Source organism: Amblyomma mixtum, chromosome 3 (genome assembly GCF_055824585.1).
Source record: "Amblyomma mixtum isolate Tamu chromosome 3, ASM5582458v1, whole genome shotgun sequence".
Taxonomy (NCBI): domain Eukaryota; kingdom Metazoa; phylum Arthropoda; class Arachnida; order Ixodida; family Ixodidae; genus Amblyomma; species Amblyomma mixtum.
The window spans coordinates 349,820,439-349,847,567 of record NC_143014.1 but is presented as its reverse complement, the minus strand read 5'-3'; the positions used below and the strand labels follow the sequence as shown (position 1 = coordinate 349,847,567).

The 27,129-nt window shown below is 46.4% G+C and overlaps 1 pseudogene; it reads right to left on the bottom strand.

Moving 5' to 3' along the window:
• Nucleotides 1-43: 43 nt before the first annotated feature.
• LOC149356325 (aurora kinase C-like) lies at nt 44-27,111 on the bottom strand (annotated as a pseudogene).
• Between the last annotated feature and the right edge of the window lie 18 nt (nt 27,112-27,129).

The following is a 27,129-nucleotide window of genomic DNA, read 5'->3' as shown; positions in this document are numbered from 1 at the left end:
GTAAAACTCGCTACAGGGTGTACGGTCTCTCGAGGGTCATTCTTCAGTTGGTTATATCTTCTCTGTAGACGTGGAAGATCTGTTTTATGCTGTGCCCCACGATGATTTGTTCGGTGTTGCAGGAGTGCTATAGAAGAAAGCGGAGATGTGGATTTCCACAACTCATGTGACCTTACAGTGGAGAATTTTATGCCCGTTCTTGAGTTTTTTTTGGACGTTACTTTTATCTCATTGCGAATAAATTTTATCGTCATAGAGAAAAGGGATCTGCATTGGGTTCTGCGTTGCGCCCGTGCTTTTCAACCTGATTTTAGCTTTTATTGACTCCGCCCTTGAGCAAAGCTTTAATGGGAAGGGTGTGCTGAAAGTTTTTATGTATGTAGACGATTTTGTTATTGTTTTGAAAAAACTAAACAGCATGTATTGCACCGACGCTGTTGGTAGCATCTTGGAGAGCTTTCAGCAAAATGGGAGGGGATTCAGATTTACGGACGAACTCCCTTTACAAGCATCGTTGCAATGTTTAGACGTCAATTTTACTCTAGGGGATGATCATGTATGTTGGGAGTACATTCCACGGGCACAGAAAGCTTTTATCATATGATTATGCTCACTAGAAAGCTGTCAAGAGGTCTATTGCCGGCCTTTGTCTGGGATCTGCTCTCTCAAAGTCGTGCTCGCATGCTATGCAGTGTAACTTTAATAAGCAAGTACACCGGGTACTTACGGACGCGTTCCCCTGCGCAGTCATTGTTTCCGTGGCCGAGGGCCTCCTTCGGAAAACCAAGCCGGTCATGCTTTATGTTCGCCAAAGAGAGCGCACTGGAAAAGAACTCGTTTAAACCTGTAGTGCTGCCACATAATCACAAGGTTGCAGCTCATGTGAAAAAAGTGGCAAGCCGACACTGCGTTCCTGTGGTGTTTTCTGCACCGAGGAAACTCGCCCAACTTTGCTCACGCATTTCGTGCGCGGAAAAGAAGAGTGACTGCACGAAGAAGCACTCAAGTAAGTATATCGACTGCTGTTCCGGTGTCGCATACGAGATACTGTTGACCGGATGGAGGGCTTACATAGGCCAGACCGGGCGGTGTGTCAATGATCGGGCGGTGTCTCAGTGATCGGGCGGGGGAAAATTTGCAGGCGTTAAGCGGTGCAGGGACACATTTAACAGAGCATTGTGCGAACTACAGAGCGTGCGAGCCGCGGCGAAAGGAGATAAAGATACTTGGCAGAGGCGGTGATAAGACGGCACATGAACAATTAGAAGCCTTTCATATCAGGAAGAGGGGAATGACTGTGCGAGTGACGCGTCTGTTAATCTTTTGCAGGCAGAGTACAGCTGTCTTGAGCACGTATTGTGAACTGACGATGTGTTTCTTTACTGCGCATGTCTCCTTTTATGTATATATTTGCTCTCTTGCCTGCGAATAAATCAGATGAATTTAGCGCCTGTCCTGTGCGTTTATCCTTTTGTGCGTGTTTTTGTGGGCTTAAATTGATTTCAAAAAAAGATATTCTCCTTTTATATATCGAATATTCTAAAAACGCCTTTTGCGAAACTGAGTAAAAATTTACCGAATAAATGCCCTATAATTCCACTACTAATGTACTAACAATATGAACGCGCAAAAAACACGAAACCCCAACACCTAAACCGATAAAAGGAATTTGAGATGCCTCTTCAAAAGTGCACTACAAAATGAGCGTGACCAGTGAACACAATGAACGGTGCCCGCAAGATTCTTTTCAGAGGACACTACTGTGGTGTCCGCATTTTTCGTGATCCACGGGTGGGCCAGCACTTCATCCAAGGAAATGCGGTCTGCCGGACGTCTCTGGACCAGCTGTGAAAATAAGAGAATATACAGCAGTCGTTCGCATATTTAAAGCTAAACAGTATGTCCATCTCCGTACCTAAAGCACCTATTTTCCCGTACCAACCCTTACGCGCCCCACCGCAACCGAACCTAAATGCCGTTATGTATATTATCCACCCTTACCTCCCATTAACTACTGTACTTACCCTCATTAACCTGCCTACACTACAGCGCACTGAACTGTCCAACCCTACCTTGCCCTACATACCTTACCAACCATACCGTACCCAGACTGCTTCGCTACCCTACCCTACCTTAACCTCTCTACCTGTCAGTTTATCTGACTTTGTCTATCAAAAACTGAATATATTTCTATAAAATAGGCGCATTGAAGACAAAGATAACTTAATGCCAGATTCGCTACTTCTGAAGAAGAAAACCGTATACGCAGAGGTCTCTTTGTGTGCAATATGCAAACTTTCCTAGGCGAAAGGAGCGGCACCAATATGAAGAGAACAGAACTGGACTCTGGCGGCAGTGTATATGTGCAGTGCGGACAGGCAAAACAAATCAGCACGTATGCTTCACCGACAGTTATAGATGCAACCTGTAGCCACCAGCGGCACACTACTTCACGCAATTCGTGCGTGCTGCTAACCTTTCCTGTGATGTCACGAATATCGGCACCGCCATGGTCCGGGAACTAAAGCTCGGCCGCCCTTAGGCGCTGAACTGAATCCGACTGGAAGGGTGAGCAGCCCATCACCATCTCGTAGATCAGGAAGCCCAGGCACCAGTGGCCCACCTTCTCGTTGTATTCGGCGCCCATGACGATTTTCGGCGGCATGTACTCCACTGTGCCGCACACTGTGCGTCGCCTGCAGGCAACATTGAAAGATTCAAGATGCGTGTATTTCGATCTTGCACTAAGTGGAAATGAACCGCTCGCTATTGCGCTAGTCATGTCCCTACCAGTTATCAACAAACAGTTGGCTATCTCCTGCTCTGATGCGGTTTTGCAGCTCTTCTTGCAGTCACTGACCATCGCTCGAGGGTAGTTCAAGTCGCTTCTGCTTTCTCGTTTCAGCATCGTGAGTCGTGACGCGACAGCAGGTGTGTCTAAGCCGTGAATTAGTTGCACTGAGGCTAGCCGAGGGGCGAAGGGCGAAGCTGCACTTACTATAGAAGCAGTTAATCTATGATGACGCGCGTATGATGAAAACGTCCTCTATGCTCCTTGATTTCGGTGACTGTCGGCTACCGTCCTTTATGTGATAAAGAGCCCTCTTTTGCCTTCCCTTGTCTGCTCTGTAGCTAACGAGGGCCTCGATTTCCCTTCCGCCCTAACCATTCGATCACTTTCCTACGTGGCACTCGCGCTAATGCAGGACGTTCTACGTCCGCCGCTATGGACGAGGATGGAGCTGATGAACACTGTCAAGGTTCGGTTACACTGCAAATAAATACTCTCGAATGCAGAAGATTGCACTGCTGTCGCCTTCGCTTAGTCAGTAGAGCACCGGACGCGAAATTCAAAGGTCGTGGGTTCGGATACCACTGGCGGTACGTAGTTTGTTCTTCTCTTTTCTAATCAATTATATTTGAAATATACCACATTAATCTCAAACTGGCGACTGCCACAAGTTAAAAAAACAAACCCTACGCTTCTTGGTTTGAGTGAGTGTTTACCGTCATGCATGTCATAACGGGCCCCTCTTTTCCCTTTCCTTGTCTCCTCAACTCCTATACAAGGACAATTTACATTTGCCGAACCTTTGTTCACCAAACTTTCGAACACACACAAAAATGGCTTTGGCTCAACTTGGTTAAGCCGGGAAATCGCGAACGCAATACCCATGGCTACGCCCTCGATCACATGATAGTCGTGGTGTTGTGGTGCTTGTGTGAAACTTGTTGTATACCTTGGTGCTGCTGTGGTGATCACTTGGCTATTCTATGTACAACTTGTAGTGAAACTATAATCGCTGCGCTGTGAGGATATACTTGGTTGCTGGTGAGGTTAATGCAGACTGTAGAACTGCTGTTCCTGCACTGGCTACAACGGCATCCTTGGCACTCATGGTAAGTGTCCTGGTAAATCCAAGTTGAAAGGCGAAAGCCTGAGTGCTGCATTCTGCTACGCGATTGTTCACTGCACATTTTGTTGGTACGTTAATTAACTGCCAATTAATGACGTTTAAGCTTCGCCTTTAGGAGTGGAACGCGACAGCGTGTTGTAGCGCTGCCACGGAGTCCAAAGAACGCCACCACCTGTTCGGCGCGGTGCGTTGCCCTTCGAACGCAACGCTTTTTGAGGAAAGGAAATGGTCTGTAATTCTCTCATCTCGGTGGACACCTGAGCCGCACCGTACAGGAAGGGAGGAAGTGTGAGTGAAAGAAGAAAGAGGGGCCGTAATGAACAAAATGAAAATTGTATTTGAGGAAAGGAAGTTGCGCAGTAACTGTCTCACATATTTCGGTGGACACCCGTCAAATTTCGCGCGCGGTGACGTCACGACAACTTGGGTCAATCTGAAACGCGGACAAATACGCCTTGCTCGTCGGTGAATTGGTTTTTGAGGAAAGGAAATGTGTCTCTCATATCTCGGTGGACACCTAAACCTCGCCGTAACGGGAAGGGAGGAAGATGGGAGTGAACGAAGACACCGCATTCACTAGACGCACCTTTGTTCATTCCAAACCATCGAGCGACACGTCAAGCGTCCGAAGTTTCCGAGATAAGAGCACTCAAGTGTTGTTACGAATGATTGTTAACTGCAACCTCGAGGATGTGGCCGAGTGTCTTGAAGGAGCGCGTGCTGTAAAGTACACACGATTGGAGGGCTCAAGTCACGCACGGCTAGACCGCATTTATGCATCCGCGGATACTGTACCTAAATGCAATAGTTATGCAGTACTGCCGGTTCCTTTTTCTGACCACTGTTTGGTTCAATGCTGCATAGGAATCGTTAAGAAGGGGAATGGTTTTTCGTGGGAAATGTGGAAGTTAAACGACAAGCTACTTCAGGACGAATTTTATAACCGAGCTGTAAGGTAAGAATTAGCAAAAATAGAACCAAGTAGCAACATGAGGATTTGGCAGCAGTGGGAGCTCACTAAAGAAACTTTAAAATTAAAAGCCATAGAAAGAGCCACCTGTATACGTCATGAGGAAAAAAACAGGAAATGGAGCTAAAGGCACTGCTTCAGAAGATGATAACACAGGAATGCCGAGCGCCTGGTAAATGGATAGAAGACATAAGAAAAACCAAATAAAAGCTGGAGCTTATCGAAGAAGAACGTTATCGGGGAGCATTGGTGAGGGCAAGGGCAGAAGATATGGCTGCAGGGGAAGCGCCAACGAAACGAGCGCTTGGTTTAGAAAAGGCCCGTGCCGAAAGAAATCACATTAACGAAATAGAATGGGGAGGTGTTTTGAAAACGGACATCGACCACATCAAAGCAGCTTTTTTCGAGCATTACCAGGCGCTCTTCGCATCGCATCCGGTAGATGCTATCACATTTAAGGAGGCGTTTCTAGCCAAGATGCCGCGTCTGGACGACGAAACTAAAGAAAGATTAGAGCAGGAGATAACTGAAGGGGAAGTTGCGCAAGCAATAGACAGTTTGAACCCAGGTAAGTCGCCTGGACCCGACGGGTTGAGCGCGGCATTCTACAAAGAATTTAAACTTGTAATTTCCCCGGTCTTGAAGGTTGTCTTTAATGAAGCCTTTAAAATAAAAGCACTGCCTCCATCCTATGGTTCGTCCCATACTGTGCTGATTCCCAAAACGGACGACATAGACAGATTGCGATTGGTAACAGCATACCGACCGATAGCACTCACGAACGTAGAGTACAAAAATTTACATGAAGGTTCTGGCGCGAAGGTTGCAGACCGCGATTCATTACTTAGTTGGTCCGGATCAGACCTGCGGGATTAAAGGGCGGTCTATTTTTACAAATATTCACGTTGCGCGCAGTGTCTTAGAATGCTGTGATGACACTAGTGGCCAGGTGGCAATTCTCCAGATCGATTTAGAAAAGGCATTTGACTGCGTCGCCCACGAGCTTTTCTTTGCAGTATTGGGCCATGTTAATGTTGGTTCTGTTATTCGCGAGGGTGTGGCCCTGGCGTACCGGAACTGCACGACGAGATTGATCGTTAACAAGAGTCTGGGGGCCCCCATTAGCGTGCAGCGTTCGGTGCGCCAGGGCTGTCCCCTCAGCCCCCTTTTATTTTGTATTTATGTGGAGACCCTTTGTTTGAAGATACTGAAAAACAGGAGTATAAACGGATTCAGTTTGCAAGAAGCCGAAGTTAAGCTCTTAGCGTACGCTGATGACATTGCAGTGTTTGCCGTGGACGAGGGAGGCATAAGCGAGGCAGTTAAATGTGTACGCGATTTCAGCCAAGCTACGGGAAGCGGGGTTAACTGGTCGAAGTGCCTCGGGTTGTGGCATGGCGGGTGGGCGTCTACGCCTGAACGGTTCGCCAGTGTGCCTTGGACGACGACACCAGATAAGTACTTGGTCGTTCCGCTCGATGCGTACCGTGACAGCGAACAGTATTGGACAGGGCAGGTCAAAGAGATACGGGAGAGAGCGGATAAGTGGAAAGGGACGACCTTGTCAATTTTTGCCAGAGCCACTGTTTGCAAGCTGTTCTTCATCAGCAGGCTCTGGTACGTCATGCAGGTGTTGCACTGTTCACGGTTAAGCATTCAAAAGCTGCACAGAATTTTCGCCGTCTTCATCTGGTCGTCTGACTGGGAGCGCTGCAGCCGGACCAACCTGTTCAGACGGGTACAGGAAGGTGGACTGGGACTGGGCCATTTGTTTCTTCGGCAGCTGGTGAATCGTTTCTTGTTTTTTCGGGACACAAAGAGACCCATTTTTGCGCACCGTATGCCAAGTTAGGCTGCGGCGCCTGCTGCCGGAGTACGTAGTCGGAACTGCTGAGGTTTACAGTAGGGTCAGCGGTTTTTACCGGGAAATCGTTGCCAGTGTAAGGTTTCTTTCCGCGCGGTTTTCGAATGACTTTCTGTCCACTGTGAAACGAAAGAAACTGCACCGTTCTTTGTGCGATGTAGTTTTCCCCGTGCCCTTGTACAGGGCCTTGTACAGTGGAGGCCCAGGAAAATATTTTCTAAAGAGAGTGAAAAAAATGCAGGTGCCGCCAGGAACAAAAACCTTCTTTTTTAAGCTGCACACTGGAACCTTACCGGTTAAAAAATTTTTAGAGGGAAAGGAATTCTTTTTACCCTGGGGATCTCACTGTTTCGTTGTTCTTATTATATATTAATGATATCGTCAACCTTCGTCCAGCAGACAACATTATAATCTATGCAGACGATACTAACGTATTTTTTTCAGGTGAAGATAGTAATATTTTGCAAGCAGCCTCCAATAGTTGGTTATCCCAATTGTCTGTTTGGTTAAAATTATATAGGTTAGAACTTAATGTCAGGAAAACAAAGTACATACTGTTTAGAGCCAAAAATAAGGAAGTTCCGAACAACTTCCAAATTCACTTCGAACAAGCTCCTATAACTCGTGTCAGCTCTACAATGTTCCTTGGAGTCATTTTTGAAGAACATTTACTCTGGACAGATCATGTAAACTACGTTTGCACTAAAATGGCTCGCTCTGTTGGTATCCTAAATAAATCTCGCACAATACTGCCTCGAAAATTCAAACTACAAATTTATTTCTCTCTAGTCTTTTCGCATGTACAATATTGTTTGTTGATCTGGGGAACGACTACCTCAACCAATCTTGTGAAAGTACTTACTTTACAAAAAAGAGCTGTACGAGCGATTGATAATTTACATTACAGTGAGAGCACAGGTCCTTCCTTCCTCAACCATAGACTGCTAACCATCACGGCGGCTTACCACAAGAAGCTTGCTTTTTATATCAGAAACCTTATGAAAGGAAACTGGCAGGATTTCGAGAGCACATATTTAATTGCTCAAACAGCATACAGTCTTAGGCACCCTCAATACCATGCATCAAAATCCCGTACAAACTATGGGTTCCAAAAACTAACTCACATAATTCCTCATACATTAAACACCTATCCATATTTAACAGAATTGTCGCTACAAAATATGTCCGAGGTCAGGTTTAGGAAAACTGTTCATGAATATTTTTGTTATAGCTAGTTGTGGTGTGTTTCTACCTAATCAGTTTTTGTCTTTGTTATGTTTTGATCTTAGTTTGTTGTGCTTAGCTCTATGCATGCTTGATCTCTGTTTCGTTGCCAATATATCCGCTGCTATTCTAGTTTCTGTTACTTATGGAAACTTTGTACCATTGCCAAGTGCCACTTTGTTTTGTTTTTTTTTTTACATGGGGAGGGCAGGCCTCTGTCAGGCGCTACTAGGCGCCTTTAGCTTGCTCTCCCTTGTTTGCAGTCTCTGTACTGGCCAAACAAAACCAATAAATGAAATGAAATGATTTGCAGGAAGCCGGAAACAATAGACCATGTTTTTTTACACCGTTGGAAAGGGGTTTATTTTTGGGATGTGTTGCAGCGAACCTTAAAGAAAAAAATTCTGCTAGACCCGTACGGCATTCGGTACTTATCTGTTGAAAATGAGGATGGGGTGCCTTTCGACTTAATAATGCTGACAGGCCTCCACTGTATATGGCGCTCCAGAATGGCAGGCTACCATTGTGACCGAGACGCAAGACCTGCCAGGATTTACTTTCGCGAAAATATGGACATGTTTCTGGCCATTCAGAAGGCCGGTGCGAACCCTCCGGACTGGCTCTCAAAACTAGAGCCGCTCTGTACATTGCCTGAATTTTAATTAGACGAAGCCAGATTCATGCTGGCTGACCACGAGTCGTATGTACATAGCGTTTATTGTGTTTTGTTGATTGTTTGTTTTGTCCAATTTTCTTTGCAAAATCCAGGCAATAAAGAAAAAAAGAAGCTGGCATGGCGGAGTGGTAGCGTGCTCGACTCGCACTCCGGAGAACGGGGTTCGATTCCCAAGCTCGGCAAATTTCTTACTGAGTTTTATTTATTTATCTGGTCTGACTAGAAAGGTTTGACTGATTGGTTATGTAAGGAAATAATTAAACTCAGTCAAACTTACTTGGAGCATCACTAAACGATCCCTTTAATTGGTTGCATGGTTAGTAGCCAAAGTACAATTGGCCCCGTTTGAAATTGGCGCACTGTGACGTCACGACCGTTTCGACCAATTGAAAAGCGTGACATTTCTGTCGACAGCTCCTGCTTACAACGATGAGGCATTAAAGGCATCAGCCTTAAAAGCGCGCTTCCATCGCGGAGGCCACGCCGTGGTGGCACCGCCGCGGCTTGCGACGGCGCGAGTCGGTCGCCCTTCTCTTCGGCGTGACGTCACAAAGCACCTGTTGCGCTCCTAGCGGAGAGCGCAGGCGTTAGGCGCCGGTGGTGGTGGCACCGCCGCGCCACGGCAAAGGCTGAAAGTGCAAGTAGTAAAGCTTTCGCTTTAAAAAAGGAAACAGTATAGCTTTTGAATTTAGCCCTAAACCCCGTGTAGTTCGTTCATACAAAACAGCTGTATGCACGGTGTTCTGTATTTATCTGTCCGGGTTGAAAATATTTCTCCTGCTGAATCTAGTGGCTTATTTGGTCTCAGGCCCAGACAACAGGGCAGCTCATAACAGTCTGCGTTTTCCGATAAATAACTTAACACCGGAACTTACCCGTAGTGACAGAACTCGGCGAAAGAACTGCAGTCGTCTGCGCAGACAATATTCGTCGAGGCAAGCGGAATCGCCGATTTCAGAGGCTGCAACACCTGGCGAGCTGCGAGAAAACCAGTGACCCTGCTTCGAGCTGGGGGAAGTCTCACAGTACCCCATATGGTGCAGCCGCTCAAAATAGCTATTCTACTTGCCTCGACGAAAATTCTCTGCGCAGACGACTGCAGTTTTTAACCGATTCCAGTACATGCAGGTACGTTCCTATGCGAAACTTTATATCGGAAAACGCGGAATATGGTAAGCTTCACTGTGGTCTGCGCCTGAGCCGAAATAGTCCGTTAGTTGGTGCAGGGTGATTTTTTACAACGCGGCCACATAAATAGGGAGAACCCTGTACACAGCGTACTAGGCAGATATTAAAAAAAAAGGACCAACTGTCAACGTGTATAGCCTCTACAGACAATCGAGCATTCCAAGTGAAAGCTAGCCTGTGTGCCCACCTGAGAGAGGGCGCGTGCACGGACAAGCCGAAGTCGGCGATCTTGATCTCTCCATTGAAGCCAAGGAGCAAGTTCTCTGGCTTGATGTGCCGGTGGATCACCTTGGTGCTGTGGCAGAACTTGAGCGCCTGGCACAGCTGGTAGGTGTACTGTGTGGGGGAAGGTGAGCGCGCTTTGTAAAAAAAAAAGCAACGACATCTACAAGTTGTGCAAGGGATCGATAATATACGACGGATTGACCAATTCGGTAGTAAATATGGTAGCCATGTACCGAGCGATACTGTCATTAGTTGTACAAGTACGAAGTAGGAGTTATTCTAGTCATTTACATTCCTACTTTCTTCGAGCTTCTATCAAGAAGTGCATTATCATTGAATAAAGCTCAAAACTGGATTCTTAGCTTTTTATTTTGTAATATAACTTTTAGACGGTGATTGCGCCCATCTCTCCAGACGTACAGTTCCTGCCTGAAATACAAGCGTAATGAGTAGCGCATGGAAAATTCAATTTCTTTGGCCTTCACTAATCTCTACTGAAACGGCAATGATTAACAAAAAAAAGGAAAAATGCAGCGGAAAATTCAGGGATTTTTCAAATCACTACGAGGAATTAGAGCCGAAAATACAGAGTTTTTTGGTTCAGCAGTTTTTAGTTGCTATACAGACTATCACGGTCGACGATTGTTGCCGTGAAAAACCCCCGCCCCACAGCATGCTGCCGCGATCGGACAGCGCGGGATGGGGGCTTCAGTGCCGCGACGCGTTTAATACGTGTGGCGGCGTTCATACTGCTCGTCATCATCATCATTAGCCTGACTGCGTCCCCTGCAGTCAGGCTAATGATAATGATGATGATCATGTCCTTTTACCGCTAAGGCCACCGTATCAATCCAGACTTCCTAATCTCCTCCGCCCGACTAACCTTCTGCCGCCTCCTGCTACGCTTGCGTTCTCTTGGAATCCACTCCGTTACCCTTAAGGACTAGCGGTTATCTTGGCTTCGCATCACGTGCCCTGCCCAAGCCCACTTCCTCCTGATTTCGTCTAGGATGTCATAAACCCGTGTTTGTTCAGTCACCCACTCTGCCCGCTTCCGGTCTCTTAATTTTACACCTGTCCTTTTCCTTTCCATAGCTTGCTGCGTTGTCCTAAACTTAAGCTGAACCCTCTTTGTCAGCCTCCACGTTTCTGCCCCATAGGTGAGTACCGGTAAGATACAGCTGTTGTATTTGCCAGTATCCCTGAAGACAAAAGTATACAACAGCTGCATCACATTGCTCATACATGACCAACAAGACAAGAAAACATGGCAGGGCACAGGCAGTTATAGCAGACCGTGCCTTGATCCCGATCTAGGCGCCCGGGTTCATATATCTTTCACCTCTCTCCTCTATTGAGATGCGGCGATGATTCAATCGCTTTCTGCAACTATAACATGACCGCCACAGAGAGAGCACTTTTCCTGTACGTATAACATGACAGTAATAGAGTTATCACACTGACTTCGTGCTGCGTCCACCTTTGGAGATCAACCTTGCGTCTCTTGACAGCTACAGCTGAAACTCCATTTGTAGCACCGTTTCGCAGCACCGCCGCTAGCTGTTGGCTGTTTCGCACGGTTATCGGTTTTGTAAGGAGTTGGACATCAGCAGAGAATATTAGTAACAGTTGTTTTTCCATTCGAATTGGGATCGAGCGTTAGAAAATACCAACCGCACACCCCTATAATCATTACTTTCCCTGAAGGTGAGCTCCACTCCAGAACAAAGGAGTTGCAAGAATTAGCTGCATAAACGGTGCGCTGAGTGTCATCAGCCATCCTTCTCATCCTCGTCGTTTAAGTCGGCCTATTCATTTGCTCGTCCTAGTCGGCCGTTAAAACTTTTGCAAGCGTTAACATTATGGCTCCCCAAAAACCACATTGTTTAATACCCAACCCTCCGCGGTGGTTCAGTTTTGCCGGAGTATCATGGTTCGAACCCGACCGCGGCGGCCACGTTTCGACCGAGGCGAAACGCAAAGTCGCCCGTGTGCTGCGCGATGCCAGTGCACGATAAAGATCCCCAGGCAGTCGAACTTATTCCGGCGACCTCCACCACGCCACCTCTTTCTTCCTTTCTTCTTTCACTCCCTCCTTTATTCCTTCCCCTAGAACGCTGTTCGGGTGACTACCGAGATAAGGGAGACAGCTACTGCGCCATTTCCTTTAACCAAAAATCAGTTTTCATTTCCATTCTTCAATAACCCTTCCTTCACCTGTTCTTCAACGCAAAACTAATTTCTCCACTGGAATCATCTGCCATTATTAACCAGCCCTAGAGATCAGACTACTTTCTTGTGTCCAGAGGCACAGCGCTTTTGTAAGAGCATCAGAGGAGGGCCTGCGGCATGACTGAAAGCTACGGTGACGGAAGTCATGGGGGAGGGGGGGGGGTGAATCATGGGTGAGAAGAGGACAGAGCACTCACTGTGGCTGCTCGCTGTTCGGTGAATCGCTCTGCGTCACGAAGATGGCGATACAACTCCCCCTGAGGCGCATATTCCAGGATGAGGTAGACGTGGGTACTGTCATGAAACCAGTTGGACAGGCACAGGATGTTTGAGTGCCTGCGAGGGAAGGCCCAAAGTGGCCGTTGGGCAAATGAACCAGCCTGGCACCGGTGGTCACTCGCAAAGCAACCGCTGTGTTAGTGCGCACTGAAAGATAAAGGCAACACAAAGGAAGGGAAGAAAAAGAAAGTATTCTGAACATACGTTTGAACAACCCCATTTTACACTATTTATTTATTTATTCAGGTACCTACAGCGCCCGTTGAGGGCATTTTTGTAGGGGCGATACAGTTGCAAAGCATACATTGTCATGCAGATGACACTGTGTACAAAACAAACAAGCAAACAATAAAAAAAATACATCGCATTCCAATACTGAGTAAACTTATAACAAAAGAATCATGAAAGCAAGAAAGACGCAAAAAAAGTTAATTCAACAAAAGTCGCGACAGAGCATTTTCAAAAGAAGTTTGCGGGGTTAAGACAACTTCTTCCGGCAATTTATTCCAGTCATGCACTGTTCTGGGAAAAAAAAGAGTTTTTAAAGACATTTATGCGTCACTGATATTCTTGAACGTTTTGAAGAATGATCTAAACGGGAGGATATGTAGCTGGGAGCTTTCATGCATGAATCTTTAGACAAACCTGTTGAGCCTATAAAAATATTGTGAAATAGCCGTCTTAGGTATTTGCGTCTGTCTTGCAGTCTGTCTTGCGTATTTGCGTCTGCCTTGGGTATTTGCGTCATAAGTATTTACGTATGTCTTGCAGTAAAGCCCAGTCCAAATTTTTGCAAATCTGAGAGGAGCTTTTGGTGAAATCATAGTTTGCGGACACAAACCTTGTTGCTGGTTTTTTAAATCGTTTGAGTTCGCTCATAAGTGTTTTTGTTGCAGGATCCCAAGTCGCACAACCATATTCTAAGGTGGGACGCACGTTTGTCAAGTAGAGTGTCTTCTTCAAATCAGCAGGTGCCTGCTTGAAGTTGCGCTTTAAACTATTATCAAACTGTTCAACAATTTCAAGTAATGTTGAAGTGCGTGCGAGTTAAAGACTATTAACTAAATCAGCACTCATAACAGAGCAGACATAGAAAACGACAGAACAGATGGACGCTTAAAAACCATTACTCAGTGAAAAGGCCTTCATGAATTTCAAGTTTGTTTAAAGGATGCATATACTTTACTTTCAAGCAAAAAAAAGAGAAAAGAATGCCAATGCACTTATTTTGCCCGCCTAATAATATCCTTGTCACAAGGGCACGCTTAAGCTCAGTTATGCAACCGCTTTCTTCCTTCAGAGCGGAGACCTTAACCGACGTTAACAATTAGTCTATCTCTGCCGTGTGAACAGCAGCAGCATGCTTTGCGAAAACCGTGGTTAGCTTAACCAAGGTTAAGCGCGGCAGTGCGTCACCGTGACTGCTTTGCTTGAGAATACAAAATATAAAAATAAGCAACGAAACGGAAGTTGACGAGAATGACGGCATTGGTTTCTCGAATCAGCTTTTTCATCAAACTGCTATAATTTCCGCACACAAATGCACTTCATTACGGCATACATCCAGCCATGGAATTTTTGTGTGAAATTTACCTAAGCATGGCTTCTGGTACTCTTCTTATTACAATGATGTCCCGCTGCAAAGCTTACTTTAAAATTGCTGGTGGGGCCTGTCTCCTTCAAAATTCCAAGTATTACGTCAGACTTGTTACATTGCCACTTCGACAATAACAAAATAACCGGGACAGATCCCCCGTACAAAATCACAGCGTGGTATCTTCTACGAGCCACCATGCTACGTCCAGAACGCATCAATTGTTCTTTCATAAGGAGGCTGAAAAACCAATACAACAGCAGAATTAGTACTTAGAACGCCAACAAACTGAATCAAGCGTTGTCAAAAGAAGCCGTGTGCGGAACCTGGGCTGTGAAACGCCTTTCGCTTTAGAGCGTGTTGACTTTACTTGTGCGCAGTTATCAATTTTTCACTTCCTGCTTGGCTGCAATCAGACGTTATAGTGGCACGTGTGCACTTCCAATGAGGGAAAAAAAAAGGCTCAGAAGACAGTGTCAGAAGAATGTGCTCCAGCTTCTTAGCTGTCTGGCGCAGCAAACAAGTGACATAATCGCAGAAGAAAAAAAACCTTGATATCACTGCGGCGACCTGCATTGAAGCTATGCGAAAGCAAAACGTCCACATACTATATCGACGTCCGTGGCTGTTTTAACGTCTATGTGTATTTTTTTCGTTTTTTCTCGTTCAATTATTAAAATAATTACACTTCATTGTGCAAATTTTCCCACGGCAACATTTTATCACACACAATGTGTCACAATCACACTTTCACACATTTATCTTCAAAGGATGACGCAATCGTGCGGACAAAATTGCGGACACTCTTTGCTTACGTGACAGAGTTACATAAAGCTCTCGCATTGAAAAACTTCAAAGATAAATAAAGAATTGCAGTTAATGAGCACGCTCACGCCATAACTACATCTACACAAAAAAGAACAACAACAAACACAAAGAGCGGGATAATCTTCAAGCAAGAATGTAGCACAAAGCAGTGTGCTACAAGCTGTACTCGTGACAATGCAGATCGCAAAGCAAGCAAGCTCACCTTAGGTGGGACTGTATCTCGATTTCCCTTTGCAACTGACGCTCCATATTGCAGCGCTGCAGCTCAGACTTGAACAGGACCTGCACGCACGACGTTGACGATGAGTTTGTTGGCAGCCTTTAAGGGAAGCTTTGGCCAAAAAGCACCATGGCAAACGCTATTTTCATCTGCTCAAGGTGGGGTCAGAGACCCATTTTCCAAGAATTTCATCCCAGAGAAGTCGGACACCAGGGAAGGGGAAAGCTTGCACCAACTGGAAACTGACGGTTATACCTGGTGGCACTAGGGACTCGATTCCGCACCTCCCCCTTACGGGGCGGATGCCCAAACCGCTAGGCCACTGCTGCCGTCTCATGCACAACGTTTACACATCATTTCTTTGTGTGATTAGCACGTGTCTTGCTAAACACCTTATCTGAAGGCCTTTTTAACAGAAGGCGCGAGAACACCACAGTAGCAAAAAGAATGCCAGAAACCTCACAACTTAGATGGCGAGCAGTTCTGACTCTTTGGTTTGGTTTGGTTAATGGGGTATGTCCCAAAGCGACTTGGGCTATGAGAGACGTCGTAGTGAAGGGCTTCGGAAATTTCGACCACCTGGTGTTCTTTAACGTACACTGACATCGCACAATACACGGGCCTCTAGAATTTCGCCTCTATCGAAATTCGACCGCCGCGGCCGGGATCGAACCGCGAGTTCTGACTGTGCTCAAGAAATTTCAAGAATTTCGGTTGGCAGTGTTATTACAGCCCTCGAGCACTGCTCCCTTTGGTTGTGAATACATAAACAATTATTAAGGCGAATGCCTTCAATGGCTCATTGTTGTCCGTCCGCGAAAACTGTCACATTATAGCTATCAATCATCCTGATGACGTCATCAGTGGTGTATATGCCATAACCAAACATCGTTGAAATCATCGTAAAATAAAATTAACAAAATGAGGTAACAAAAATTAAAGTAAGAAGAATAACATAAAACTAATAATAAATAAACGTGCAAATAAAGTGAATTAGGAATAAATCTTAGAAATTATTATTTTATTATAATTATTATATTTGTAGTTATTAGAATTATTACAATTATTGTTTTTATTTTTATAAAAATTAAAAAATACAAATAAAAGAGAAACACAAAAGTAACCCTAAATATGAAAAACAATAAAAAATAACTAAATAAAACAAAAAATCACAAAATTAATACATATTAACGACATCATCAAAATAGCGCAGTATGTCCTAACCGGAAATGAACTCCGCATACGCGTGATGTCACCTATGACGTCATCCCACCGACCGCCACTCCGACTCCACCCTGGCAGCTGCCGGCGCAAGCGCGTGACATCACTTATGACGTCATCACCACAGTAACAGGCGCAGCAACAGAGGCGGAAGTGGCTTTCGCTTTTCGCACTTTAGTAAGAGCAAAGTGCCCCCCAAAACTTTCATCGCTGGCTGTGGTATGTGCAGCCTTACATTGAATTTAGGAACAATATAGCGCAACCATATGAAAACCTTCCAATCAGCCTAAGCTGTCAAAGTATGGTCACGTATGGCATCCGGAGGCAATCAAGTATGGTATCGGCAGGCGGTCGACAAGGAAGACTGGCAGAACTGCCTGAAACTTGAACGCTGTTTATTGTGCATATTTTTCCCGATTTTTTTCCCGACGGCCATATCAGCAAGTGTGCCAGCTGGTCGACGAAGAGCAGGATCACCGTCGCCCTCACACAGCGTTCAGTTTAAAGGTGACGAATAAGTTTAGAGCTAAGGCGCGAAACGACACTACGACAACCTCCAACATCGTAGAAGCCATTGCGAACGGCTACAATACTTCCATAATTATCTCGTCGCCTATTGCGTCACAGAGTGATAAGACCACGTGCCATTGCATTCGAGCATTCACAAACATTACAAAGTTTCACGAAAATACAGCAGCGCCTTAAGCGTGCAGACGCAAAGGTTCTGTGCACTCTGTCAGTTCTCACTTTCAAGGAGTTTGTTTATGTACGCAAAAAAGAGTGTTTAGAGCTCTTAAAAGATATCTTGGCACAAAGCAAGAGAAGGTGTCGGAATAGGTGCTTAGCTTAGTTAAATTTTGATAAGCCGTGGGTCTCAGTGCTTGAATGCAGTACGCGCACAATCAAAGTGTTCCCGTTCTAGATAAATCGCTTCAGAATGGCGGAGCCGCAAGGCTGGACAGTTGCCAAAAATCAGATTTCAGAGGCGACGTACAGTTCGGCAAGTTATTACAGATTAATACCTGGCCAAGAGCGCAACGAAAAAGAAATACGAAGAAAAGCAACAAATCCCAATCTAGAAATACAATATAAAATTTTCTGTCGTAACAGAGATTTTCTACAATGTTCCTGCTGATGATCTTGTTGTAACAACAAAATGTTTTGCAGCAACGACAGAATTTTGTATCGTTACGGCAGTAAAGTACTGCCGCCGCGGTGGCTCAGCGGTTATGGTGCTCGGCTGCTGACCCGAAAGACGCGGGTTCGATCCCGGCCGCGGCGGTTGAATTTCTTTGGAGGAGAAATTCTAGAGGCCCGTGTACTGTGCGATGTCAGTGCACGTTAAAAAACCCCAGGTGGTCGAAATTTCCGGAGCCCTCCACTACGGCGTCTCTCATAGCCTTAGTCGCTTTGGGACGTTAAACCCCATAAACCAAACCAAACCAAACCAGTAAAGTACTGCGGAACAACAGACTAGAGAGAAGTACTATAAAAAAAACTACAGTAGTACTGAAAAAAAGCTACAAAACAAGAAAAATCTTTCGTGTCGACAAAACAGCAGAATATCGTATTTCTGGCATGGTTCGGCCGTTTTTTTTTTTTTTGTCGACGGCGTTAGGATAAGCGCTGAGTTCGGTGCGCTTTATACAGATAGATAACAGATATCTCCCTGTGCAACTAAGATTTCTTCATCGGGCAAGGCGAAGCTTTGATAATGTGATAGGCCTCTGTGACCTCACACGTGTGCCGCAACGGTGGCTAAAAAAACGTTCGTGGTTAAACTGCGCCATGCATAAGCATTTGCGTGCAAAGACAAGCGGGTGGAACAGTCTCCCTTTTGGGCTCATTGGTGCACCATTAGGCGGTGTGTTTTACAAAAACCCACGCTTTGCTGTATTAAGCTGCTAGTGTTAGGCCACAGCGCCGAGGACAGTTTCGTTTTCAAAGTTCTAAATACTGATATGGATATTACTTAAGGCGAAGCTACACCCCTCGAAGTAAGGAGACTAAAAGTAATAGTTAAAAAGTTATATATTCAGTACTAGTCAAGCAGTCTATTAGTTAAAGCGCCTTAGGTGTATTCTGGTGCGCTGCACCACTGAGAGTTTTATGTCTGCTAACTCGAAAAAGCCTTTTTTTTTTAATTACAGAACACCTTATGCGCATCACCCGGTATATAAAGGATGAAATGGAGCCGCGGCTGACAGCACATGTACACTGCTCTCGGACAGCAAAATGTAGGTGATACGGCAGCAGTGACGTGCTGTAAGAAACCAATTCTCGCTCAACGAATTCAGTGCTGTGACACAAACTCTGCATTAAATGATCTCAATGCGCACTGTCTACCCACCTTGAGAGCAGCAACGAGATAGTGCGTCGTTTTTTCTCGGGCAAGGTAGACTTTGCCGAACCAGCCCTTCCCCAGTGGCCGGTCGATCTCGAAGTCACTCAGGCGCCAGATTTTGACTCCTTCGTCGGGGCTGCAATCAAGTACAAATTCTTATAACATGCACGACGCAGCACAAGTAATAGTTTCACCCAATAAAGGAGTGGAAGGCCACATAGTCTCAAGGGCAACGAGAGCACGAGTGCTATATCTCCTCTCAGGTTTACTTAAAATAAAGCACATGGGCAGGAAAAAAGTGACACCATCCTGGCTGGTGCCACCTAGTATCTTAATGCACATCTGTCGTCCTGAGCTGTTTTTTGAGTAGATTCTTCAGTAAAAAAAATGCAGTACAAGGAAACTGTTGGTTCCAAGATAATAGCCGCCAAAATCCTGCGCTATGTTCATTGAAGTTGCATTAATATGGATACATTTCTATACATTCCACAATACGGCTTCCAGGCAAATGCGCCCGTAACTCTGCCAAACTATGATCGTGCGGTAAGTGTAGGCACTGATAAAAGGCGCGTTAGCGAGCAAGCGGGTCCAGCATGGGCACAAGGGCAGAGGACGTCAGCTGCCAAGGTAAGTTCTCCGGAATTCACGCAAAAGTGTAAGTGGGCAAGCATAGATGACGTCGCTGCTTTTATCGCTGCACGCGCAGCCTGAAGGCATAGACGCCGAGGGGAAGAGAGGAGCAGGAGAGGTGAGGCAGTCAGCTGCCAACGTTGGTTCGCCGCAATGCATAAGTGCACGTGGGGAGCCATGAAAATATGGCAATGTTGTACTACAAGCGCACGGAACCGAAGTGCCTGGAGGTAGGGGATGCGAAGAGCAGAAAGGGAGAGGCAGTCAGCAGGTAAAGTAGATTCTCCGCAGTGCATAAGTGCTCGTGCGGAAGCATAAAAAAAAATTATCCGCCATCACTGCCTCAGTGCTCGATTTCAGCGCGCCAGCTACGGCAGCTTCAGGAGTTTACATAGATATGCTCAGCAAACGTGGAGAAGACGAAATCCAAGCACCCAGGTATGTTTCCTTTCCAGAAATAACCCTTCTAAGTCACAAAGCTGCGCCATCTTCCACATATTTTGCACTATGCTATTGCGATTTACAGCCACCTTCGTAATATCCGGTATATTTTCTCGTTACAACAGTTAATGAGCTGAATTAACGCGTGTACCACAACTAGATTAATTGTTTCACGCCATTCGGAACAACGTGCGACAAACTATTCGGCCTTAATGGCCCTCTGAAGGTCCTCGGAGTGTGCGGTTTGGAGGCGGAAAAGGTTGTCGTATCGAATCCCACACATAATTTGGGCTTCATCTCAATTAGAAATTTTGTCCTCCCGAACATACAAAGTTTGGTTTGGTTTATGGGGGGTTAACATCCGAAAGCGACTAAGGCTATGAGAGCCGCCGCACTGATGGGCTCCGGAGATTTCGGCCCCCTGGGGTTAACGTGCACTGATAACGCACAGTACAAGGACTTCTAAAATTTCGCCTCCGTCGAAATTTGACCGCCGTGGCTGAATCGAGCCCGCGTCTTTCGGGTAAGCAGAAGGGCAATTGTAATCGCTGTACGAAGATAAGTCCGTGGCCGTCAATATTCGGTTTGATTATTTTCTTTTTTTTCGACCGCGGCTTTCCAGGCAAAAGCGCATGCTGTATAAGGAGTTGTACGAAACGGGTAGAGACGCGACTCTGCTGATGTCTTAACACGCTGTGTGCTGTGAGTGATTATTTTTAAAATATCAGGAGCGTCACAGAATCAGAGGCACTGGCGCACAAATCACTAAAACAACGAAAACGCTGGCCAAAAGTAGCCCGAGCGCATACGATTCTTCGACGGATACTTCCCAGCTGCTCGTGGAAGCCTGCTCTTCGTCCATGCTGTTGCTAGTCGGGCTCATAGGTTCCTTCGTGCCAAGACCGCTGCGAATTGTAACTCTGCAGGACAAGGAATGAGGGGGCAGAGATGAAAAGTAGCGAAGTGCATAATGCCACCCTTCCCCTATCCTTTCTTCTATGGTCCCCCACTTCTTTCCCTCTCCCTGTCCTCTCCCTGCCCTTTTATTCCCACTAGCCGCAACTCAGGTGCTTCAGGTTTCGATGGCAGATGCAATTTTATGCAAATCGTAATACCAGGGGGAGGGGTCCCACTTCGATGGTCGCTATACTGGCACATATATAACGGATAGAAAGTATGGGTATGAGTTAAGGCGCTACTTGCAGACTGTTATTATGTGACATTGTGTTCAAATAGTTACTGTTTCGGTCAATTTGACCTTCGGTGCAGACAGACACGTCCTTGACAAACGTCACAGCTAAAGCTCTTAAAAATGACATTGTTCAGAGCATGGCATAAAGGAAGAAAAAAATTAGTAGAGGCCGTTAGGTCACATTATTTGAAGTTAGACGTGAGTGCTCCCTCCGGTTTGTTGGCGTCGTCTCCGCGCGCTGGCGCATGCGCAGGAGATAATGCAAGAGACTGCGCCACTGCGGCCATCGTGACTATTGCTGCGTCGTCGGCCAAAAACTGCCAGTACTCCTTGTGAAAACACGTGACTTCCGGCATATTTTTGGCGTACAGCTCGGATAGTGAGGGCAGGGGGGTGAAATTTCCTATGCAATCCAGCGGCCGCGAATTACAGACGCTGGCGCCAGTTCTTCCTTCAGTTACCTTCATAGCGGTTGGTGGACGAATAACGGCGTATCAATCCCCATGACAACGGATAACCGAAACACGGGGGTGAGGGGGTGTTAGCATGACATATACCATGGAGGAAGAAGGAAAGCTCAGGAGCCCTCGCTATCCGAGCTGCGCGCCATAAAGCGTGCCGGAAGTCACGCGTTTTCGCAAGGACTACTTGGAGTTTTCGGCCGAAGGCGCAGCAAATAGTAGCGCGGGGATCAGCGGCGTCGTCTGCTAGATTTTCTTCTGCGCCTCCGCAAGGGCGCTGAAACGGCAGCCAAGTAGCGGCGGAAGCATTGGGGAGCGGCGCCAAAAAATGTGACCAAACCGCCTAGCCTGAGTTTTTTCCTTCTCCGATGGTATCTACGAGGGGGTACCCAAAAGAAACCGGACTTATTTTTGTTTGAACTTATTTGTTCACATTTTAAGCACAGACCTTCAATTTCCTTCAAAGTATTCCCCACTTGCAATGATACGCTTGTCGAATGTTTTATTCCATTTTTCAAAACATTGTTTAAATTCATCTTTTGTGATGCTTGACAGTGCCTCCGTCGTTTTTTTCTTCACCTCAGCAACATCAGCGAAACGCTTTCCATTCACCTATTTTTTCATTCTAGGAAACAATGAAAGTAGCACGGGGCAAGGTCGGGAGAGTATGAGGGTTAAGGAAGAGGGGTCATGCCATTTTTGGTCCAAAATTGTCGTAGAGACAGGGCTGTGTGAGTAGGGGCATTGCCATGATGGAAAAACCAGTCACCCGACCGCCACAAATCTGGCCGCTTCCACCGCACACTGTTGCCCAATCTTTTCAAAACATCCAAGTGGAAAGCCTGGCTAACTGTCTGACCCTGCGGAAGAAATTCTCAATGGACGACTCCTCTCACGTCGAAAAAACAAATTAGCATTGTTTTGAGGTTTGGTTTCACCTGACGAGCTTTCTTGAGGAGAGGTGAATTTGAAGTTTTCCATTGGCATGATTGTTGCTTTGATTCAGGTTTCGATTCAGGAACACTTGAGTTGTCCCCGTAGCATCGTCCTTGTACGTCTTTCTTAATATTTCAAGAGTTTCCATTCAACTTTTTCCGAGCAAAAATCAGAATTTCACCGGCGCACGCTGTTCACGAAAATCAGCCATTGCAAAAACGACATTCACACAAAACAGTCGTTACTCTAAAATTCTGCCTAAACTAGTCTGACCTCCTTCAACGACGGCACTCGGCTTACTAACTCTGGGATGTTCGTTCTATGCGCTCCTAGTGGCAAAACGCGGTACCACAGAAGCTTTGCCGACCAAAAAATTTAGTCCGGTTTCTTTTGGGTACCCCCTCGTACTTTACGCGTGGACAAGTCTAAAATCGGGCCCGCTGGGGCAGGTGGGCCGATGCTTCGCTGTCCACCTACTCTGCCGCGGCCACGCGCTTGAGGTTTCTGCACACCATTTCTTTGTGTGTTGTGACAGGTTAAAAGTGGTTGCGCTGGTGGTCAGCAGTGGTAAGCGCAGCGCTGAGCCAATGAACGGAGAACAGAAAATATTTTTGTTTGTTTTATTGACGCGCATGGCCTTCCCGTTATTTTAAGTCTAAAAGGGATGTATCTCAATATACATTACATGTTAAAGCATTCCCTAAAATACAGATAACATTTGTCCGCGCACCAGAGGTGTTAAGCTTCTCCCAAACGGCGCAGCTCATATTTTAAGTGCATCAGTTCTTGTATCATTCAAGCAATACGTGTGCGATCATTCCGTGCATACTGTTAATGCGATACATAGGAATCATTTTGTGCACAGTTAGCGCACACAATTTAATGCGCGCTCTATGTACCTTAGCATCGTAGATTATTGAAAAAAAATTGTATAGCATTCACGTGAACCCGTAAAGGCAAACCACTATCACGCAATGACCTTCACAGTCTATGGCGATATATGGAACACTAATAGAATTCACTGAGCATACTATTGCAGAATCAGTTCCCACGATGTGGCGAATCAAATCATAGCAGTGAATAAATCAGAGTCTATGGTCCACGGCGCAAAAATGAGCAGTGGCTCCCGAGAAAGCGAGCGCAGGTAGGGGTTCCCGTCATATCTCTGCGAGTCTCGTTGCAATATTCGCAGTGTCAGTTTCCAAGGTCGCGAGCCAAACACCACCGTAGCTGTCGCAGCACCGACATGAATAACACGCGAAGGAATGCGACGCCAAAGTGCCTGTGACCGGTGCCACAAAGCAGGCGACAGCGCCCTAGATAACGTTACTGGGGGAGTTCACGAAACACGAAAACCATATGAGATGGTAGCAACGGCCGCTGTGGTCAGAAATACAAAAGGGATAAAGATAGCTCTTTTAAAATTGGTTTTAGAATGGCGGAATATCTGTCTCACATATCTCGATGACCACCTCAACCGCGCCTAAGGAAAGAGGGAGTTGGGAGTGAAAAAAAAGAGAAAGAAAGAGGTGCCGTAGTCTCTTTAGAAATTTCCTGTGGTTAAACCTCGCTCTGTTACAAACTTTAGCGCCATTTCCTTGTCCAGTTACGATCATAGCTAATGGCGGACCAGTTACGGCTTCAGAGAAGGTTTTTCCAATTAGCCGGGAAGGACGTTGCTCGCGCTTTTCTCCCCCTGGCAAGGGCCTCTCCTCAGCTTCCCTTCCCCACGAACCACGTGGAGCCTGTGGGCCTCGAGGCAGGCGACGGCAAGGGCAAAGCGCAGAGGCAATAGGAGGCCGCGGCGGTTTCATCGCAGCACAAACGTGCAAGGGGGCTGAGGATTCGACAACGAGGACAGTGGGAAAGACGATTCATCACCGGATGCAGGAGTGCATGCGTTAGAAATTTCTTTCCCGCCAAGACAATATATAACCGAAATAACTAACGATGTTCTATTGCATATGTTGAAGAGCAACATGTTTGATGGTTAAGTTGTCCACCGAGATATGTGTGACAGATCCTGCGCCATTTCCTTTCCTCAAAAATGAATTTACCAACCTGTGTGATCTGTTTGAAGCCATGCAACGACTTCAATGCTCCCATACCTGCCACAGTGGCTCATTCATTAGGACCCTCGGCTACTGAGCCGGAATACCCGGGTTCAAACCCGATCGCGGCGGCAACATTTGGATGGGGGCGAAACGCACAAGGCGTCCGTGTGCTGTGCGATATCAGTGCACGTTAAAGAGCCCCAGGTTCTCGAAGTTAATCCGGAGCCCTCCACTGCGGCACCTCTTTCTTCATTTCTTGTTTCACTCCCTCCTTTATCCTTTACCTTACGGGCGCGGTTCCGGTGCCCACCGAGATATTTGAAACAGTTACTGAGCCATTTGCTTTCCTCAAAAACCAATTTCAATGCTCCTCCTACGATTCCAAAGGTTTCAGTCACCGTGATTTCAGTGCATGGATGGATTCGGTGTGGTGTCAGGAGCAGTAAATACACAAAAAAATTGTGAGGAAAAGAAAGGAAAGAAAAGGTGCAGCAGCTGGCTCACTCTCAATGGACCGCTCAACCACACCGTCGGGGAAGGTATGTAGTGTAAGAGGGAAGAGAAAAGGAGGCGCCGTAGAGTATGACTCCGGATTAACAGAGAGAACCTAAGGACCGGTAACTGATATGCAGTGACATCGTACACAGAACGTGAAACTTTTGCACTCTGCCTCCATCAAAATGCGGGCGCTGCACTGACATCGCACAGTACACTGGCCTCTAGAATTTCGCCTTCATCGGTGCACACAACACGAAAGCAACGAAAACACTGGCTAAAAGTAGCCCGAGCGCTTACGATTCTTCGACGGATTCTTCCGAGCTGCTCGTGCAAGTCTGCTGTTCGTCCATGCCGCTGCGAGTCGCGCTCACGGGTTCCGTCGTGCCAAGAGCGCTGCGAATCGTAACGTTCCAGGGTGAGGAATAAGGAGACAAAATAATCAAAAGATGTAATGCATGTCCTATCACAAAGGCATGAAGGGCGGATTTCAGGAAAAGAGCTGCAGTCCCACCTTTCCACTCTCAAACAAGAAATTTAGTTTAGAAAGACCCCATTAGCACACTGGCGGACTCTGGGGGGGGGGGGGGGGGGGGGGGGAGCGGGGGCGCATCTTCCAGCGAGGAGTTTTCTTTGCGATATTTATACAAATTCTATTTTTCTTTGGCGAAGTCCACGAAATACACAGCGCTAATAAGCACGCCCCCACCCCCCATTCCATTTTTTTTCTTCGAAGATGAGTCAAACAATGTATTTTGTCAATAAACCGCCCCTCCAAAAGTGACCTACCAATGAAAATAAAAATTAAATGGCGTAGTCACTATCTCGCTTCTTTGTGGACTGAACTCTATTTCTACAGCTGGAACTTTATCTACACGTTCTGTGCGTTCTTGGAAACTTCGAATTATTGCCCTGGCGGCCGATTTCTCTAATTCAAACCGGATTACCGTCGGGCTATCGCCTTTTTATTAATTGCCTTAACGCTGTAAATATCCTGCGCAGGCTGTCATCAGCGATCAGAAATTGACATCCTGTCCAGCGAATCGGTCTCTGTGCCAGTCCAGCCCAGTAGTTGATACGCATGGTATAAATATCCTTAAAGAAGTGGCTATGTTGCCAGCAGCCGGCAGAATACCCGAGAATGAGGATGCCAGCCGTGTCGTCTTATTGGCTCGCTGACGTCACGTGACGTGCGCAGCTAATGTAAGGAGTACGAATACATTGTTGCGTTCCTCAAGGCCAAAGCCTTTAACAGCGCATATTCGCGGCCATGACTGTCCGTCCGTCCATTACTTATTGAAGTGAAAGCCATAGCTAGTCGTTACTAGTCCAAGTCATGACTAACTAGTCAATAACCAGTCATCGACTAATTAGTCACGAATAGTTAGTCGTTAACCAACCATATCTAGTTGACCAATCGTGACTAGTTAGTCATCAACAAATTAGTCACGACTAACTAATCACTAACCAGTCATTAATAGTTAATCATTAACCAGAAATGACTAATTACTCATCAGATCTATAAACAGTAGCAGCCAAAGTTGCGTGGAAAGGCTTTCGCCTCGCGGATTTCAGATCGTCAAAGTGCATGGAGCCCTTAACGAAGGCACCATCTCCTTTGTTCGTTCACCTTCTTCTCATCCCTCCCCTCACGGCGCGGTTGGGGTATCCGCCAAGAAGTCAGGCAGTACGCATTTCTCTTTCCTGAGGAATGGTTGCAGTTTAGCTCAGCTAAGCGTGGTTTAGCGAAAAATGTCCTTTCGACGGGGGCTCTGAATTTCTGTCTTCTGCGTCCCCAAAAGCCGTGCAAATCCACTGTCGCAGAACCAATGGAACGTAGCACTGCATTCGCGCTTCTTACCTCTGCTGCGCATCTCACGTGACACCAGCGAGCCATTAAGACGACGCGGCCGGCATCCTCTTCGGTTATTCCGCCGGCTGCCGGCAACATAGCCATTTCCTTGTACTGACATCACGCAGCGCACGGGCTTCTAGAATTTTGCCTCCATCGCCACACACAATACGAAAGCAACGAAAAGATGGGCTAAAAGTAGCCTGGGCGCTTACGAATATTCCACGCATTCTTCCGAGCTGCTCGTGGCAGCCTGCTGCTTGTCCATGCCGTTGCGAGTCGCTCT